This window comes from Orycteropus afer, unplaced genomic scaffold (assembly GCF_000298275.1).
Source record: "Orycteropus afer afer isolate SDZICR_OR568_19922 unplaced genomic scaffold, OryAfe1.0 scaffold00074, whole genome shotgun sequence".
Taxonomy (NCBI): Eukaryota; Metazoa; Chordata; class Mammalia; order Tubulidentata; family Orycteropodidae; genus Orycteropus; species Orycteropus afer.
The window spans coordinates 1156279-1162106 of NW_006921661.1; positions in this window are offsets into that span (position 1 = coordinate 1156279).

Here is a 5828-nt window from a genome sequence, read left to right on the forward strand (position 1 = left end):
GGGAGGGGAGCAAGAGTGGTGAGGGGTTCCCACTAATCCCCCTCTTTTTTTTTCCAAAATGCATTTTCAGAAATGTATTTTCAGTATTTTCCCTTTCCATATTGCTTTGGTCAATGATAATTCTGTAGCTAAAACTTTTTACACAAGAAGGCACCCTTGAAGCTGCATAGCAATGCACAGGCTTGGTCCTTAGCCTTTGGAGTCAATGTCCCTAAACTGTTTCATTTTGCTGAATCCATTGGTCATTTCTCAGTCTTCACATAAATCAACCTGTTAGCAGTGTTTTTATGGTTTATTATGTGATTTATTACATGTAGAATAATGATTGTGCTATCTTCCTTCACTTATTCTCAGAGACTCCATTCTCTCCTGGTTTTCCCTTATCCCGTCACCCACTATTTCTTTAGTTTCTTTGACTGATTTCTTCTTATATCCAACCTCTAAGTGCTGCAGTGCACCAGGGTTAAATTCTTGGACACTTCTCTTTCATCTCTGTACTGCCTTGGAGATCTCATCCAGTCTCATGGTTTAAATACCGTATATATGTAGATGATTCCTATATTTATATCTCCAGCCCAGACCTCCCCACTGAACTCCAGATTCAAATATCCACTACAGAGACTCTTTTCAAATTTAACTTGCCCAAAACTGAAACCTTGATTTTCTCTCTCCCTTCTCACTAAGCTACTCTTCCTGTGGTCTTCCCTGAATGAATGACAGCTCCATTCCTTGTTTTGCTCAGGCAAAATACCTTAGAGTCTTTGTCTCTTATCTTTCTCTCATGTCCCATATCCAGCCCATCAGCAAATACTTTCAGCCCTACATTCAAAAGCATACTGGACCACTTCCCATCACCTTTACTGCTCTCACTCTGATCATTTCTCACCTGGATTGTTGCAGTAGCCACCTAACTGGTCTTCCCTGCTTCCTCTTTGCTCCCCTCCAATCTATTCATGTCAGACCTCTGTTCAAAACCTTACAAAAGTTCTCCAGCTCAGATGAAAACCCACAGTCTTTATTATGTCCCACTTACACATCTGTCACAGCAGCATACTCCCACCCCCACCCCCCTCTTGTCTCATCTGCTCTCTCTCTCCCTGGCTTACCCTACTCCAGCCACACCAGCCTCCTTGCCATCCCTCTAATGGGCTGGCTACTCTTCAGCCACAGCACCCTATGCTTGCTGGAGCTTGATTGCCCCAAATACTTTCAAAGCAGTGGCCTTACTGCCTTCAGGTCTCTGCCCAACATCATCTTATCAGAGACCTTCCCCTACCAAACTATATGAAAATGACTTCTCTACCACCCCTCCTTCCTCCCCCTTAGCAGGTAAGTGACATGATTATAGCTGCATATTATGAAAATGAGTGTGGCAGAGGTGTGGAGGTTAGAGGAGAAGTGGTAAGCACAGGAGCAGAAAATCCAGATGGGAGGTCATAGCAAGGTCAAGGTGAGAGATGATGACAGTATGATCCTCTCAATCAAAGGAACCTCAAAAATTCTGATTTCTTTCTCTCGTCTGGTAGACTGATACTAACAGCACACTTTGGCTCATGTCTTCCCTGCTTGGATGAATAAAATGAATTTGAATTGCATGTACTCTAAATACTATAACACTGTACAGTAACACATGTGTATCAGAACCTGTCTTCACATACACATGAATATGCATGCAATTTCATGTTGGCTAGTTAATTTCCCTAGTCTTTTGTAGGAGGAAGCAGAGTAAAAATGAAGGAGTAAATAATTAGGTGTCAGATAATTAAAAGTACTGTTGAGAAAGATGCCTTTTAAGTAGTTTTTTAATTGGGTTTTTAATATGACTGACTTTGAAAGTTTCTCTCAGAAAATGGTATTGATTGACAACTTATGCAGTTATTAATAACATGTAGTCAGTCTGCTAGGAATATATTAATTGTTCAGGAGAGAGAACATCTGAAAATGACTGCCAAGAATTCAGGCAACAGTTTCAGTTTGGGACACCTCGTCCTTGGTGGAGTCAGTGCCATTGCATAGAACTGGAGTTGGTGGTGTTTAGAAGAGGATGGCCTTAGGGCCCTTTTGGGTCTGCATCTCACTGTTTTGAAATGCCCACTATCCCTGATAAGACCAGAAGCCATCAGCTAAATGATTGGCCCTATGAGAAGTGCATTCAGCAAATGGATTTATAATCAGAAACTCTTGGAATATACCTCATCTCTAAAACTGGGCTAGATTTTTTTTTTAAATAACATTGTATTTTATCATTATAAAAATTATATGTATTTATTCTTAAAGATTTAGGAACTACAGGTAAGCAAATAGAAAAAATAGATATCCATTACCCTAATACATTGAAATAAATAATATAGATATCTCTGGTCTGTAAAATACATACCCACATTTTTGCGTTTTTTTTTTAATTTCTAAAAGTAAGATCATACCCCACATTGAATTTTGTGATCTGCTTTCTCATTTAATGATATATAGTATATATCTTTTCTTGTCATCAAATATTCATTGGCAGAATCATTTTGTAAAGCTGAAAAGCATTCCATCATATGGCTATCAAAATGTGTTTGCTTCTGTCCTGTTTTTTGACATTTAAGTAGTTTCCTATATTTTTTCACTCATCTTCCCAATACCACAATGAGTACCGAGAACTAATAGCCAGTTGCACTCATACGGTAATACAGCCTGCACAATTTCAACCGGTAGGTACCCTTATCTTATAGTCATTGAATATTTTTAATATCATCCATGCAAAACTCTTTGTACTAATCCATGGATTCCTTGGGATACTTTATGGAAGTATTAAAATTTCTGGGTCATAGAATTTTAATATTTTTATAATTTTTGCTATTTTGGCTTCCATCTGCCACCCTTTATTTATTTCTCAATATTGTCAATACTCTAAACCAACCTCTAAAAAATAATTATAAATTAACACCAGGTTGGATGGTCCAGGGAGTCCTTCTCAGCTCAAACTTTCTGAGTTATTTGTTCAAGAAGTTTCACAAAGTAATATTTAAAAAAAAAAAGAACTGTATTTGAAATCAAATAAAGACAGACAGGTACATTGACGTAGAAATATAATCAGAGCTCTGACAAGAAGCAGTGACACTGTCAAATGGGGTAATAGAGGAGAGTTTAGGGAGGGGACTCTTTATAAAATATAGGCAAGACATATGGCAACCACTAAGGTTAGTGAAGCACCTTGAGCCTAGCAATAGCTGGGTGCTGTCACCACACCTAGACTCAGTGGGACTGTGGGAGGGAGCAGTTACTGGATCCCAGATCTCTCTAGAGCTGTACCTGTATTATAGCTGTAGGAGAGGGCTAACTGGAAGGCCTTGTGCCCTCCCAGAGAGGAACACAGCCACTGTCAACCCATAGCCCATCAGGGAAGTTTCCAGGAGAATAAATTCCCTAACCTCATTCTCCTTCCAACCTCAAACCTCTTGCCAGGGCTTCCCACTGGCAGAGTACGACTCAGAGTCATTAAAGAGCCGACTTCAGTGGCATAGCAAGGTGAAGAACTAGGGAGTGGATTCTGAAAGGACAAGTAGGCAATATCCAACAGGCCCAGTCATAGACATTGATTTCTCATTTTCAAATAGGAGTCTAAAGACTGAGGGAAGAATGTACTGAAACTGAAGATAGTGAAGAAGAGAAGTCAGAATACCAACCCAGTCTTTTGCTTGCTAAAGGGATAGCAGAGACATGGAGAAGGTATGAGTCAGTAAATCTCTCCTCTAAGAGCATCATGAACTAGGTTTCACATTTACCACCTCTTAAATGCCACCACGAGCAGAATGTGGAAGGTTTTCAGTGGCACCTGATGGAAGAACAGACAAAGGGGTGATGTGGGGTGGGGAGGAACCAAGACTGTCTTACGTAACTTACATCCTTATGAAAACTAGTTTTGCTTTTATTTTAAGAAGTGCTATTTATGAATTCTCCAGAGGATTACAAAGTGTAAGAGATGAGTTTTTGATGAAATGTCAATAGAAAAATCCCTTAGCTCCTGGAGTTAATGATGTTTTTGTTTTGGCTTTCTGTTTTTGTAAAAGGCCATCTGTTTTCATAAACATAAACAAGAATTTCTAGCCACCTTTTCCCTTATAACCCTCTGTCTCTTCACACAAATGACAATATTCCCTTCGTGATTCGTTCCTGAAGACATTCTTCTGGGCTAAATGCTACTGCTAAATTTGTACTTTCAGTTTTTACTGTGAGTCCCACATGATCCTTGCTCAGCCGGCAACTGTACTATTACAGCTTTCATTTGTCAAGTCCCAGATTGTTATACCCTTGGGTTGCCAGCTACTCTGTACCAGGCCTTATGCAACTGGTTTCTCCTGCTCAAACATCTAGGGATGTGTGAGGTCTTTGAGGGAGCCGGATAAATAGCATTACTCTCTTCACCTGAGTATTGACAAAATTGAGAAATAAATAAAGGGTGGCAGATGGAAGCCAAAATAGCGTGTTTATTACTGATAATGAATAACTTGGCTTAGTCTGAGAGCCAAACAGATTTGATAATTGGACCCAGAATTATGCAGACTGATCCACCTGCTCACGGCAAGGCTGGGTGGGATAGAGAAAGAGCCAGCCCTTGAAGAACAGCGAAAAATGTTGCCATCTGTCAAGGGGAAGAAGGGCAAAGCTAAACCAAGCATATCCAATTTATTATCTTCCCTAGTTTACCACCAACAGGAGTCTCTCCACCTCTGTAAAGCTGAGTAAAGGAACAGAAAGAGGCTAGGAAGGACATTCACAGGCTCCCTTCGCATGGAAATAAGTATCAGGAATTAGGAAGATGTTTTCTTTCCCACAGTGGTGTGGATAACACAGAAGCTAGAAGATTTTAAGACTAGTTTCTTTGCATATAGCCTAGCCATAAAATATACTCAGTAAATCCTTGTCAAATTTGTATGTCCATTTATTTGACAAGGATTGATTATTTTATTTAACAAATATTTGTTGAGTAAATATACGGGAACAAGCTCAGGAGTTTACTATGTGTTCTAAGTTCAGTAGAGAGCTGCTAGAAGACTCTAAGCAAGGCAGAAACATGTTCTAATTTACATTTTTGAAAAACTGCTCTGCTGCTTTTTGAACAATGGGTTGTAGAAAGACAAGTGTAGATGTGGGGACATGGATTAGAAGGCTTTTGATGCTGTCCAGGTGAGAAGTGATGATGGCTGATTCTAGAGTGAGATCAGAGGAGAAGGACACCATTGGACAATGGGGATACCTCTTGCACATATGTTGTTGTTATGTGCCGTCAAGTCGGACCCGACTCATAGCAACCCGTCCTTGGGTTTCTGAGGCAGTATCTCTACAGAAGTAGATTGCCCAACCTTCCTTCCAAGGAGTGGCTGGCGGGCTTGAACCACCAGCCTTCTGGTTAGCAGTCAAGTGTCTTAGGCACTATGCTACCATATAGTTGGCAGAATTTCCTGATGGATTTGGGGGTCAGGAAGAGGTGATGTATGAGGGAAAGAGTAGTTGAAAGTGACTTGTATTTTTATTTGAACAACTCAGTGAATGGAGATAAGGAAGAAAGAGTTTTGGAGAAGGTAGGTTTTGGGGATTGAATAAATGCATAAATGAATGAATTATGGCATCCCAGGTTGCCCAGTCTCCATTGGAGGCTTGTAGCAGACAGATCATACATCTCTGTTTGCCTGAACAGTCCCAGTTTATACCTAATGAATGTGCATAACTATTAAGAGTGCTTCCTTTCACTGTTAAATGTGACCCTCTAAAGGACATGGTCACCCTTGCTTACAGAGAATGTTGAGCTTTTAGAGAGTTGTTGGAAAAGTGCTTTGAAATCTGAA